Source organism: Adiantum capillus-veneris, chromosome 13 (assembly GCF_014529385.1).
Source record: "Adiantum capillus-veneris isolate H3 chromosome 13, ASM1452938v2, whole genome shotgun sequence".
In the NCBI taxonomy this organism is placed as follows: domain Eukaryota; kingdom Viridiplantae; phylum Streptophyta; class Polypodiopsida; order Polypodiales; family Pteridaceae; genus Adiantum; species Adiantum capillus-veneris.
The window spans coordinates 12,822,077-12,837,829 of NC_140943.1; positions in this window are offsets into that span (position 1 = coordinate 12,822,077).

Below are 15,753 nucleotides of genomic sequence, written 5' to 3' on the forward strand. Positions count from 1 at the left end.
GTCAACATTTTGAGGAAAAGTGTAAAAATATTTAAAAAAAGCTCCATTTTTCAAATCTCTTTTCTGAATACTCACCAAAAGGAATTGGATAAGGTTCTGAAAAGAGACGTACACCCACATGTCGCTCTCTCGCTTCTTCTTCGCCAAGAAGGACCGCAACATTAATACCCAATGGCCTCGGCGGAAAGAGACCTTGTGTGCATGCGCTCTACAGATGTCGTGCATGCTAGAGAGAGTGAGATGATGGGAGATATCCATGTCGGACGTCCGGTTTGGAGGTCTCTCTCTCTCTCTCTCTCTCTCTCTCTCTCTCTCTCTCTCTCTCTCTCTCTCTCTCTCTCTCTCTCTCTCTCTCTCTGAGTACATTGCCGCTAGCGGCCAACTGGGTCCGTCTCTCTCACACATGCACATCCTTGCAGGTGTCGACAACACTGGCAATGCACAGTGCTCATGTGTGTGTCTCTGTGACACTACGGGTGTGGGTGTGCGCACTACAAGCCTCATGACCCTGTGATGGTTAGGCTCAGTATTGCAGTCGTCATGCACTCCACATAACTCCGTTACTCCACCTGTGCACATTTAGCTGTCATACAATCCGCACAACTCCAATTGGAGTGAACGAATCGATTGGCCGCCGTTGATGGCATTGGAGAGAGAGACTAGAGAGAGAGAGAGAGAGAGAGAGAGAGAGAGAGAGAGAGAGAGAGAGAGAGAGAGAGAGAGAGAGAGAGAGAGAGATAGATTCCATTATCATCCTTGAAGGTCAGATATGACCTATGGGACCAAGAAAACGTGTACAATAGAGGCTCCTCTATCTAAGAGGGTACAATGTCCGCAGTGATACATATAGATATGTGGGGAGAGGGGCTAAGGGGGTGTGATACAACAAAATTGCAACAAATGTTGCCTATGGGAGTAGGAGGTGGCTAAGGGGGAGGAGAGGGATTTCGGGTGGGTTTCTGTGTCCGAAACTCCTCGATGATGGCTCTGCCACCACGATAGACAACGTACTTACCTGCGGCTCGTGCACCTCGTACCTTCTGCAGCTCTTGCTTCTTTATCTTGAGATTGAGAGAGAGAGAGAGAGAGAGAGAGAGAGAGAGAGAGAGAGAGAGAGAGAGAGAGAGAGAGAGAGAGAGAGAGAGAGAGAGAATGTTCCACTAATTAGCATCAACCATCGACCACCTGATTCCATTTTATAGAAGTTTGAGAGAGAGAGAGAGAGAGAGAGAGAGATAGATAGATAGATAGATTTTATTATCGTCCTCGGAGGTCAAATATGACCTATGGGACCAAAGTTACATGTGATGTAGTATGTGTATGGCTGATGAGTGACTCTCGATGCTCCAAAATTGTAGTGATGAGAGTCGCAATGGAGAGCCCACACTTTGGCTGGGAGAGGAAAGTGTGTAGGTCTAAGTTATGGCTGAAAATGTGAGAGAAGCAAGTTCGGATATTATCAAAAGCTGAGCACTCTAGTAGTGTGTGGTACTCAGACTCTCGAACTTGCAGTGAGCATAATGTGCACAATCGATTTGACTCTTCTCCATTGCCCCAACGCCCTATCTCGCATCGAAGGAAATGGGAGCTAAGCCGAATTGCTGCGATAGTGCGTATCGCGGACAAGGGAATAGGCTCAAGCATGTAAGTGTGAGTACGGTTTCCTCTCTCAGCGAAGAACATGGTTTTGTAGTTGGGGGCAATATAGGTGGTGTAATGTATGAAGCGTGACCCACCGGATTTCTCCCAAGCCGTAATACATTGGCGTTGTAGAAAAGCTTCATTCACTTGAGAGTCAATTGAAGCATCATGTAGCAAGTGTAATGCATCCCATCTCCCAAACCACTTCTTTATGTCTTGCATCCATCCCGTGCTCAAGATCTTGCTTTTATGCGTCTTTTGAACTTTTTTGCTTGCTTCCCATGCAATTGTAGGAAGTCGATGTGAGGGGTTTTGACGCATCTTTATCATGTACTCCACAACCCTTTCCATGCCCATAACCTCAATTGGAAGAGATCCTGACTCAAGAAGTAAGAGCATATATGGTGTTTGTGTCTTAACTTGGAGAAAGTTTGTAAGAAAACGCTTTTGGACATTCTCAAACTCTTTCCAAGTAGACTTTGAGATGCTCCCGCCCCACACTTCAACTCCATAAAGAAGAACCGGTGTCACCAATGCATCAAAAAGATACTTCTTGAGAACCCAACACTTGATGTTTCCCGCATTACACATGTTCTCAAATGCATAATATGCTCTCTTTCCCGCTTCCAAACGACGCATAGCACATTCATGCCACTTGTGATTGGATGGAACCTCAAGGCCAAGGTACTTAAAGCTCTCAACAACTTCAAGTGTCTCGTTGTTGTACACAATGCATGGCTTCTCCTTGTGGTTGGTTTTCACAAGCATAACCTTTGTTTTGGATTCATTTACAATCAGCCCACTATGCAAGCAAAAGTTCTCAAGGACAACCATAAGCTTTTGTGCATCTTCTAAAGTGTGTGCTAGAAGCACTACATCATCCGCATACAACAAAAGCATGATTACCGCATTGCAAATAGTGACCTCTTCAATGCCTTCTTCTTGCATAAAGTCAAGTACCATTTGTTCCAATTGATCGATGCATAGACCAAAGAGAGTTGGTGATAATGGACATCCTTGTTTAACCCCAATAGTGCTTACAAAAATTTCTGAAATTTCTCTTCCCATGCGCAATTGACAAATCACCTTCTCATAGATTCGAGAAACCGCAAGCATAAACTCACTTGGCACTTGGAGTTCTTCCATCCTTCTCCACAAATTGTTACGTGGAATCATATCAAAGGCTTTCTTAAAGTCCACAAAACAACAATACAATCGCTTGCCTTTCAACCGACTTTCCTCCATGAGAACACGAAGAGTGACAAGATGATCAATGGTGCTATGGCATCGACGAAAACCCGCTTGTCCCTTTGCACGCTTGTCATTCTCTTCAGCCCAATCACTCAATTTCATCTCCATTATGCACCCAAACAACTTTGCCATAAGAGACCCAATCATTATAGTCCGGTAGTTGCTTACATTCTTTACATCCCCTCCTTTATGCAAAGGCTTAACCCAATTAGTACTCCAATCATAAGGCATACCATGTTGAAGTGCAAGGTTGAACATATCACACATCCACTCATGGGTAAAATCTCCCGTCCATTTGATCATCTCCGGCTTGATACCTTGAAGATCTCCCGCTTTGCGAGTGGCCAACTTTTCAAGCCCACCGCATACATCCTCAATAGTAAAAAAAGATGGCATACATGGGAGTGAACCATAAAATGGCATTTTTTCAGTATTTTCTTGCTCATATAATTGCCTACAATGTGTGTACATATCCACTAGACTCAAGTTACCAAAATTCTCAACGCGCTTGCCTCTCAAGTTTCTCCAAAATCTTCCACATGCATGTGCCTTTTCTTGGACTTGAAATTCTTGTTGCTTTACTTCCCATCTTCTTCTCTTCTTTTGAATCAATGCCTTGTATGTACGCAAATGACTTTGATAGTTGTCTTTTTCCATAGTTGCATCAAGCTTTATCAAGGACTTTCGAGCATCTTGACATTCTTTATCAAACCACCTTTTGCGTGATCTATCTTTGTGGATACCATGGAGATGCCTTATGGCAAAGCATTCTTCCGCACAAGACCAAATAGCTTTCTTGAAAGCTTCCCATTTAGTTTCCAATGGTGCATCACATTGAAGCTTTGTCATCCATAATTTTTGCTCAACCATTTCAATGTACATTGGTGCCCGTTTGAAATCCATACATAGTGATAACTTCTCTTTCCTTTGGCTGAGATTATCATGCTTAGTTGCTTCTCCACATGAAAGGTCAATACATAAGGTGCGATGGTCGGATTCCGGGGTCCATTGACCAAACATAAAACTCTTTATGCGATACATGATGGCTTCAGAGAGTAGCATATAGTCAATCACACTATCCCCATTATGTCTTCTACATGTAAATCCATTGGTTCCACTCCACAAAGATACACCATTGGCAATGAGCATACCCGTGCTATTACACATGTGTAAAAGTAACTTTCCATAGTGATCCGGCTCTTTCTCATCCATTGAAGTACGATCATACAAGTGAAATTCCTCCAACTCCCTTGAAATGTATGGCATATCAAATCGTTGAGTATCATGTTGCAATGTTTTTGTGCGAGCATTCATATCCCCAAATACAATAACATCACCTTCACCTTTGAAATAAGCAATGTCCTCTTCCAAATCAGAAAATGGTTGATCTCTATCCATGCAAGCATAAAAGGGAGAATCATGATGAGGAATGTAGCAACCGGCTACAAAAATGGGTGCTCTTTTTGGTGTCATAATTTTCACCCATACATAACGTTTGTACTTGTCATCTTTCACAATTGATACAAAATCTTCCAATCCTTTCTTAACCATACATGCTAACCCTCCTTGTCCTCTTCGTTGCTTGAGATTCTTTGACCACATCAATGAATGTACATTGTAATCCTCCAAGCCGTTAATCCTTTGTGTATCATGCTCCCAAGTTTCAACAAGAAGTACAACATCGGCTTTGCTTGTTAGTTCATCAATGCCAACCCCCGCATTCCATGGGTATCCATTACAATTCCAAAAGCATATTTTCAATTGTAACTCGGTCTCATAGGTCACGCATCCCTATTTTCTTGAGAGACTTGCCTCCTCCTTGGGCACATTTTCTTCATGAGAGATCTCTTTGTTTTTATTATTCTTTTCCTCATATGCCTTGCGACGCATATTTTGTTGCTTAATAGTGCGATCTTCACATACAAAACATTTTGTATCCCTCAAATAGATCCAACTATTATCAAGGATAATCTTTCGCTTGGTCTCATCCGGCATGGTGCATACAATTGGCCGTTCTCCCGAGCGAGGAGCTCCTTGCTTCCCCACTCTATGCGCTCCATAGACCATAACTCCGGACATGCCAAAGTGGGTTTTGAAGAAATCTTCAATAACAATGGCAAGAGAAGGAGGTGTCTCTAACTTCTCTTCGGGAATTCCACGAATAACAATGTTCTTGGAACGTTGCTCCCGTTCCTTCAACTCCTCCACATCCACATTCTCAACATTCTTTGTTTGAACCATAGCTTGCATGAGTGAGGAATTAGAAACCACATTGCTACCACATACATCAGCCCAAGACTTATTTGTGCATACATTTTTCATGTCGCATACATCCCGGCTCATAGTGTCAAATTTCTCCTCTTTCAATACATGGTCATGCTCTACTTTGCTCATCCGCTCCTTCAAAGCATTCAAGTCCACAAGAGAGCGTTTACATTCCTTGACTTCCTCTTCAAGTTGCATCAAACGTGTTGTTTGCATCTCAAGTGTCCTCTTGAGATTCTCATTCTCAACCACAAGTACCCTTAGTGTGCCATTCTCCATTGCAAGTGCTCGTAAGTCTTCGCCTTGTTTGTTTACGGTCTCTTGCAATGATACCAAGTACGCCATGATCATGGTTTCCGATGTCGTTGGTTGGGTGGTTGTGTTGTTATCTCCACACTTAGGAGATTTTGGATCATTTTCCACAATGTTTGTGGACCTTGTTGAAGAAGAAGAACCCTTGCGAGTGCCGGAAGACATTGTATGTAAAATAAGAGATGAGAATCAATTTTGTTGAACCTGTTCACTTCGGAAATGCTGCTACAGAAACGCCTTCCATAACTCTGAAAATTTCTGTCTTTACATCAATGCGTAGAGGACTTCGTGCTCTTCGATTGAGGCTATAGATCACCCAAATCGGAGTTCGGATGAAGAAGTTATGATCAAAAGAGTGGACTGCTGTCTACTAGGTCAAAAAACGGCTGCACTGAGAGAGAGAGAGAGAGAGAGAGAGAGAGAGAGAGAGAGAGAGAGAGAGAGAGAGAGAGAGAGAGAGAGAGAGGAAGGGGGGGGGGGGGGGGGGGGGGTGACTAATCATCTAAGCAAAACTAACGGAAGTGGGCAAAAGCTTTGTTAGCTTCCGCAACTTTATGAGTCTCTTCCTTCTTCCGTATGGCACTCCAGAATTTCTGGCGGCATCTATCAATTCATCACTCGACCTTAAAGCCATACTTCGACCTGAGCGTTTTCGACATGCGATCAATGACCACCGGATGGCCAAAGCTTTTCCTTTTGCAGGTACTACTTCAATGGGAACTCGATAAGTTGATCCACCCACACGTTTGGTTTCTGTGACTACATCGGGAGTTACCCCACGCACTGCCTGTCGCAGAACAGACAGTGGGTTCCTATTTGTCTTTTATCTAATCCGCTTCATAGCCTGATAAAAAATCTGATAAGCTAGTGATTTTTTGCCGTTTTTCAGGATACGATCAACTAGCATGTTTGCCAATCGATTGCGATAAATTGGATCCGATTCGATATTTCTAATTTCGTTCGCTACACTGCTCTGATGTACCACGAGTTTACAACTACGTCAGACTTCAACCAATTTTTTTTTATGTCTTTTCCCGGCGGTGTTTTAAGCTACTATTTCGGCTTCTTCACTCCATATTGTAGAGTGGATCCACCGGTTAGTGGGGGATCTCCCTCCAAACTGCACGTGCGACTTTCGTCGAATACAGCTTTTCATATGATTGGGTAATAACTACGGTTTCCAACCAATTTTTATTCATCACATAAATCATATTTACTCATTGCACATTGAGTATCCGTCTCCCTCTCTTCCACGGAGGAAGAAGAAATAGGCATGGAAAGGAAAAATCTTGCAATTCAGTTATCTCACCAGTAATGTCCGTAGGTTTCCCGATCCAATCGGTAGATGTAGGCAAAGTCTCCGTCAAATATTCGTAGTCTTAACCCGAACCTGTTCCGGAAGGAAAAGGCTTTTTTTTTTTTCTCAGGTGGGAGTCCGGGTAAAACTCAACTTAACCTACTGAAGTAAAACACCTTAGACACCAAGTTGTTTCACACAAATAGACGGGTAATGGTCAATCTTTGCAGTAGCAGGCTTCGGTCCCCTGGCAATGTTGGGTCGGCTACACATTTAACATATCAGAACAATTGATACGGAATCGTTGCGATGATACGAGTTGCGACAATGCTCTACAACGCACTGGAACGCCCTTTTTTACGATCTTTCACTCCTACAGCATCTAAGGCTCCTCTAACGATGTGATACCTAACGCCGGGTAGGTCTTTGACCCTTCCGCCTCTACGAGGACCACCGAATGTTCCTGCAAATTGTGGCCAATACCTGGTATGTAAGCCGTTACCTCAAATTTGGAGGTTAATCGAACCCTGGCGACTTTACGTAGGGCAGAGTTGGGTTTTTTCGGTGTAGTTGTGAGATAGTCGACAGCTATAACGTCGCTATACAAAACCGTACGTGAGATTCGCATCTCATACGGCTCCTCGTCATTCAATTACTGTTGGGGGGAGAACTCTTCTCAATCGATTTCGACTATAAGTACAAAAATAAATTTACAAAAATAAATCTTACCCTTTTTCCTTGCAAATCCATTTTCAAAGTTTCGCCGTTGCGCCCCACCAATTTGCCGGATTGCAAAAAAGCGACGCAGATGGAAAAATGAAAAATCTCCCAAATTGATGCGTGGGTTTACCGATACAACGAGTTTTCCACATTTGCGTCAATAATATGAGGCGGATTGAATATGGAGGAGATTGACGAGTCGGTATCAGCTTATCCACATGATTAATCATTTTCTGAGAAGGAATTCATTTTGAAATGAAGGCAGTTTCAACATCTCACTCTCGTTCTTCATTTCGTTCCGACGAGGCTACTGAGGAGGATTCGGCAACCTAACGAACTACCCAATAAGAATAAGTAGGTGAACTAAACTATGGATCCATAGAAGATGGGAGGGATCTGATGACTATTTGTAGTTTACCATTGATGACGACGTGAACGTAGCAACGAGAAAAAAAAAAACTGGGGATCTAAAAAAAAAACGGAGGGAATTAATTTAGTAGGTTCTTTCTTTTGGTGGTTGTGACTTAGTTAGCTTGTTCCGCGACGAGCCACTAGTAAAGCCCCGTTGCGCTTCACCCCTCCCCCTCCTCCCGCGAGCCAAATGAAAAGTTTGGGCTCCGGAGGAAAAAGATTGTACCACGCGAGCTGAGTGAGGTCAAGCTGACTCCACCGACAGTTGCTACTAGCAACCTCACACTTCGGAGATTGGGAGGGGGAGAGGCCGAAGGTCTAGCGGGGGGGGGGGGGGGGGGGGGGGGAGCTAGTATTGGCAGGAGTGAAATGCTGGTATACCAAGTGGAGTTAGAGACTGTATTTAAGTATGGAGTTACAAAAGTATTGGGTATGAATAAAGGCAGCCTTGACTTTCTCGCGTCTCCTAGATCTATTTCCAATTGAATCTGGGGACTTGCCGCATTAAAACTGCCTCCCAGTCTTTCCTGAGGTGGAACTAACGAGACGAAGCAAATGGACCAGTCACACCGGGTAATTCATTACCTCTGCTCATATCCCATCCCTGCGGTGCGGGATCCCTAACGGGAAAGAAAAAAAAAAAGAAGAAAGAACTTTGTCCATTACCCATATCTGCTTTCTTGCACCTGCTTCGCCCTCTCCAACTACGCCAGGTTTTCCAGATTGATTCGAATTGGATAGGGAAAGCATCTTGGGACTGTTTGTTGGTAAAAGATTTTCCCGGGGCGCCAGAACTACCGGTTTGGAGTCATCAAATTGAACCTGAGTTCAGCTTTTCCAAACTTATTCTAGACATATTTGTTTCTACCCCTTTCGGTTCGGAAATATGTAAGAGGCTTATGGGATTGACATAACTTGCCAGTAGGGATACACTCCGAGTGAGCTTCAAGATATGAGGCGAAGAAATCCAGATTGTGCCTAGAACTAGAAGTAAGAAACAACTTCCATTCAGCTTTCTCTGTGTCTAGATAAGTTATAAGTGGTAGAACTACTAATCTCGTGGAGAGTTTGATCCTGGCTCAGGATGAATGCTGGCGGCATGCCTAACACATGCAAGTCGGACGGGAGACATCCTCGTGGTGTTTCCAGTGGCGGACGGGTGAGTAACGCGTAAGAACCTGCCCCTGGGAGGGGTACAACGGCTGGAAACGGTTGCTAATACCCCATACGCTGAGGAGCAAAAGGGAGGGATCCGCCCAAGGAGGGGCTTGCGTCTGATTAGCTTGTTGGTGAGGCAATGGCTTACCAAGGCAACGATCAGTAGCTGGTCTGAGAGGATGATCAACCACACTGGGACTGAGACACGGCCCAGACTCCTACGGGAGGCAGCAGTGGGGAATCTTCCGCAATGGGCGAAAGCCTGACGGAGCAATGCCGCGTGGAGGCAGAAGGCCCACGGGTCGTAAACTCCTTTTCTCAGAGAAGAAGCAGTGACGGTATCTGAGGAATAAGCATCGGCTAACTCTGTGCCAGCAGCCGCGGTAAGACAGGGGATGCAAGCGTTATCCGGAATGATTGGGCGTAAAGCGTCTGTAGGTGGCTCCTTAAGTCCGCTGTCAAATCCCAGGGCTCAACCCCGGACAGGCGATGGAAACTACTGGGCTGGAGTACGGTAGGGGCGGAGGGAATTTCCGGTGGAGCGGTGAAATGCGTAGATATCGGAAAGAACACCAGAGGCGAAGGCACTCTGCTGGGCCGACATTGACACTGAGAGACGAAAGCTAGGGGAGCAAATGGGATTAGATACCCCAGTAGTCCTAGCCATAAACGATGGATATTAATCGCTGCGCGTATCGACCCGTGCAGTGATGTAGCTAACGCGTTAAATATCCCGCCTGGGGAGTACGTTCGCAAGAATGAAACTCAAAGGAATTGACGGGGGCCCGCACAAGCGGTGGAGCATGTGGTTTAATTCGATGCAACGCGAAGAACCTTACCAGGGCTTGACATGCTGCGAATCCTCTTGAAAGAGGGGAGCGCCTTCGGGAACGCAGACACAGGTGGTGCATGGCTGTCGTCAGCTCGTACCGTAAGGTGTTGGGTTAAGTCCCGCAACGAGCGCAACCCCCCTGTTTAGTTGCCATTACCAAGTTTGGAACCCTAGACAGACTGCCGGTGACAAGCCGGAGGAAGGTGGGGATGACGTCAAGTCAGCATGCCCCTTACGCCCTGGGCGACACACGTGCTACAATGGCCGAAACAGAGAGCCGCGACCCCGCGAGTGTTGGAATTAGGGTTGCAGAGAAACACACACAGCTTGGAGAAGACGAAGGAAGCTCAAGGCACACAATAGAGAGTGTGTTACTTAGTGCGCAATGGAAAGATAGATAGCCCTAGAGTGATGGGCGTATATACAATGCACGGGGGAAAAAACCTCCTAAAGAGGGAAAAAATGCCCCGGCGGTCCTAGTGTGTTCACACACATCACTACCACATGTATATGGTAACAAATCCCCCCTGGAGTGATGCGGTGAACGAGAGCTGGCACATGAGTAAAGGGAAGTGCCATGCCCTGAGGACAGGATCAGTCCACAAAGGGGAGTAAGCCCAAAGCTTTGCGGAAAGCTTCAAGCTTCTCACGAGACAATGCCTTTGTGAAAAGATCTGCAAGGTTGTCCTGTGTTGGCACATAAGCCAAGCTGATCTCTCCTGCTGAGAGCCTCTCCCTGACATAGTGGTAATGCACCTCAATGTGCTTTGTGCGAGCATGAAAAACTGGGTTCCTCGCAACTGCCAATGCGCTCTGACTGTCAGTGTAGATAGTGTTGGCAGTGTCCTGTCCAACACCCAAGTCAGCCATAAGGCGTCTGAGCCATACACACTCAACCGTAGCTGTGAAGACTGCCCTGTACTCAGCCTCACAACTCGAAGTGGCCACAGTAGGTTGCTTCTTGCTCAACCATGATATACATGAACTGCCAAGCATGAAACAAAAACCACTTGTGGACACTCTCGTGTCAAAACAACCAGCCCAATCTGAGTCCGAAAAAGCATGTAAGTCTGGCGGCAATGATCCCCCCTTGGGATAAAACAAGCCAAGATGTAAAGTGCCACTAAGGTAGCGGAAAATCCTCTTGACAGCCTGCCAATGCTTAGACCCTGGGCTATGCATAAATCTGCTGACCTGCGAGACTGCAAACTGAATATCTGGCCTCGTGTTGCATACATAAATGAGGCAGCCAACAGCAGTTTGGTAAAGAGTGACATCAGCAGGATCGCCAGCATCATGTAGACTCAACTTCAAACCTGTTTCCATGGGAGTGGCAATAGGTTTGCAATCCTCAAGTCCAAACTTACATAGCAATGTCTCTATGTAACTTTTCTGACACAAGGCAATACCACCATCACACTGCTTAAACTGTATACCCAAGTAATGATGCAACAGCCCCAAATCTTTCATCTTGAAAGTAGCATTCAAATCAGCCTTAAATTCAGCAATATGTCTCTCATTTGGTCCAGTGATCAGCAAATCATCAACATAAAGAACCACAATGAGAAATACATCATCCTCACGCTTTACATACAATGTGCTTTCTGTTGGACTGTTACGAAAGCCTCGTTTAACCAAATGAGTGTCAGCTTTCTCATACCAAGCACGAGGAGATTGCTTCAACCCATACAAAGCCTTCTTACATTTGCACACTTTGTCCTCTTGTCCTTTTATGACAAAACCGCGAGGCTGCGTTACATAAACTTCCTCAAATATGTCACCATTCAAGAAAGCAGTAACAATGTCTGATTGATGTACATCCCAACCGAAATGAGCTGCCAATGCACATAGAAAACGCACAGTAGTCATACGACAAGTGGGAGCAAAAGTCTCTTCATAATCTATGCCTTTTTGTTGTGCATAACCCTTTGCAACAAGTCGAGCCTTATGGCGATCGATCTCACCATCCGGCTTGCGTTTCAACTTGTAAACCCACTTCGTACCAATGGCCTTTTTGCCAGGAGGCAAATCACATAAAGTCCATGTGTCATTCTCTATAAGTGCATCATATTCTGATTTCATGGCAGCAATCCAATTTTCTGAATTCTGTGCTTCATCAAAAGACAGAGGCTCCTCAACATCATGTAAACTAGACACAGCCAAAGCATAACAATCTGATGCATAAGATGCATGGCGAGAGCCTGAACGAGTACGACTAGATAAAGGTGCATCCAATTTACTGTCACGCAAAGTGTGCACCAGCCATTTTGGCATACCTCTAGCCTGCTCATTTTCAGCCCTTTCCTCATCAAGTACATCATGTACATCTGCATCAGTAATAGGCTGTTCTAAAACATTTTCAGAAACCCCCATAGGCTGTACATTTGCCTCATTGGAACTTACATTCGTATTTCCACCACTGAAAAGAGGCAACAAAGTGTCATAAATGTCCTGTGAGCTTACATTACTGTCTCTAGTACATGACAGCAAGGGTTGAACAGAATCTTCCACAAACACTACATCCCGTGAAACCAAAATACGTTTTGTTTGCGGATGATACAACCTGTAACCTTTGCTTTCAGCACTATAACCAACAAAAATACATTTGACAGCCTTATCATCCAATTTTCTGCGCTGCACTTGTGGCACCAAAGCATATGCCAAACAGCCAAAAACACGCATGTGCTCAATAGAAGGTTTTCTATCATGCCATGCTTCATATGGAGTAATAGACTGCAAAGCTTTCGTAGGACACCTGTTAAGTACATAAGTGGCACACATGATGGCCTCAAGCCAAAAAGAATGCGGCAAAGCTTGACTTTTGACCATACATCGTGCCATTTCCGTTAGTGACCTGTTTTTCCTCTCAGCAACACCATTTTGCTGAGGTGTATAAGGCACTGTACATTGGTGTTTTATCCCACGACTAGCCAGAAATGCATTAAATTCATGAGACATATACTCCCCCCCTCGATCGGAACGGAGGGTGCCCATAGTACATTTTGAGACATTTTCAGCCATAGCCAAAAATTGTTTGAAGCACATAAAAACTTCGGACTTCGCTTTAAGCGGAAATACCCACGCATGCCTGGAGTAATCATCAATGAAAGTCACGAAGTACAGGTAATTGCCCAAGGACGGAGTTTGCATGGGCCCACAAACGTCACTATGCACAAGCTGCAACCTGCATGTGGCCCTAACTGAACCATCCTTTGGAAACTTAGAACGCTGCATTTTACCCAGAATACAGCCTTCACAAACATGTTTGATAGGTGCTTCAAGAGGAGGCAAAGAAGCAACCATATCAGATTTCTGCAAACGCAGCAAACTGGCAAAATTCAGATGACCAAAACGTGCATGCCAAAGTTTTGCATCTGAAATAGCCCTTGAATCTGCAACAGCATTTGCAAAATTTTGTCCACACTTGTCATACAAAGTGAGCTTATACAGCCCACGGCACAAAAGCCCAGATGCAACAATTTCATCACCAAAACTGAGATCATGAACTGTACATCTGTCATCCACAAATTTGACTACAAGTCCAAGTCTAGCAAGTGCGGATACAGACAATAGATTCTTCTTGATCCCAGGTACATAAAGTGCATCAACAAGTGTGAAGGAACTGCCATTAGCAGCAGTGAGCACAATCTTTCCAACTCCCTGAACTGGATAAGAGGCGTTGTTGGCACAAGTGACTGAATTCCCATGAGGGACAGACTCGAGAGAGGTAAACAATTCATGATGTGAGGTAATGTGCTTTGTAGCACCACTGTCGAAATACCACACATGTGAATCTGCAGCAACTGACAAGCATGCATCATGGACAGCAGGATTGTAAGTGCACTCTGCGCTAAAAGCCCATTCTGCATCAACATCAGCATCACAATCTCCTTTCACAGAAGACTCAACAATGGCTGCATTTGTAGTGGAACCAGCATTTGCAGTGGAACCACCCTCTTTCTTCTTAGCCTCTTTGGCCTTCAACTTAGGACACGACTTGATCAAGTGATCATTGGCTTTACAATAATGGCAACGCATCTTCTTTTTGCCCTTATCACCAGAATTGCCAGACGAAGTGCTGCCAGCAGAAGCATTAGGAACATAATTTTTGCCACTCGCAGCAGAACCATAAGAAGTGGCTGCATTACTGTTACCACCCTTTCTTTGAGAAGCAATAAAAGCCTGTTCAACTGCACGCTGCCTAGTCCTGTTTTTTCTAGAAAGTGACTCTTGCAACAGCAATGTGCATAATGCATCAAACTTGACAACTTCAGGATTTCCTTGGGTCATCAGTCTCCAAGTACTAGCAAAAGTCTGGTAGGAATCTGGTAAGGCATCAAGAACAGTCTGCACAAGGGAACTGTCAGAAATGACTTCACCTGCAGAAATGAGTTGCTCATTGATATCCTTGACACTAGCAAGGAAAGTGTCCATATCATCTTCCTCATGCATAATCTTCGACTCTAGCTCTTTACGCAGCAAAGCAATTTTAGCCTCATTGCGGCTTGCATAAAGACCTGCTAGAATATCCCAAGCCTGTTTTGCAGATTTTGCTGAACAGATGTGAGGAATAATGGTGCGCTTCACAGACAACGCAATCAATGCATGAGCCTGCGCATCCTTAACATCCCAACGAGCTTGTTCTGCTGTAGGCAAAACAACTCTAACAGCTGCAATCCTTGCAGCAAGACCTGCAACATCCTCAATATCGCCTACATCTTCAGAACCAGGACGTACATCAATGCCCTGCACAATGTTCCAGACACCTTTTGACACAAGAACGTGTTGCATCATATAAGCCCACATAGGGTAGTTGTCCCCATCCAACCTGTCCTCAGCAGCAAACATCTTGAACACATCTGTGTTGTTGTTGTCAGCCATGGTAAATGCTGCACCTGATGTGAAAACTGCCCGAAAATAGGAGAAATGGAGCGGGAACAACTTGTGCTATATAGCACAAACCGTAGAAGACTATAAGGCACCTGTTATGCAGAAAACGGCACTGACAGAAAATCTGCACAAAATGACGAAATAGCCTGTGCAGTACTGCCGTAGTGGAAACGGAGGCCGAAATGAGCCCAAATCAAAATTCTGAGCAGACCGAGCTCTTCGAGATCTTCCAAAATATTTGTCGACCTGCGAACGCTCGCCAAAGCTCACTGAAATCGGAGAAAGTGAGCAGGCGTGTGCTGGAGCAGCTGGCGACTAAGCCCGGGAGGACGTGACCTGCTCTGATACCAATTGTTGGAATTAGGGTTGCAGAGAAACACACACAGCTTGGAGAAGACGAAGGAAGCTCAAGGCACACAATAGAGAGTGTGTTACTTAGTGCGCAATGGAAAGATAGATAGCCCTAGAGTGATGGGCGTATATACAATGCACGGGGGAAAAAACCTCCTAAAGAGGGAAAAAATGCCCCGGCGGTCCTAGTGTGTTCACACACATCACTACCACATGTATATGGTAACAGCGAGGGCAAGCTAACCTCAGAAACTCGGTCTCAGTTCGGATTGCAGGCTGCAACTCGCCTGCATGAAGCCGGAATCGCTAGTAATCGCCGGTCAGCCATACGGCGGTGAATCCGTTCCCGGGCCTTGTACACACCGCCCGTCACACTACGGAAGCTGGCCATGCCCGAAGTCGTTGGCTTAACCGCAAGGGGACAGATGCCTAAGGCAGGCTAGTGACTGGAGTGAAGTCGTAACAAGGTAGCCGTACCGGAAGGTGCGGCTGGATCACCTCCTTTTCAGGGGGAGTCAACACCTCTTTGATCCTTTGGTCTTGTCCATTTCGAACCTTGAAGCGATGAAGCCCATTCATCTTCCGAATGGAATCCAATTTCGGCGGAGAAGCGAGACCAAGTTCA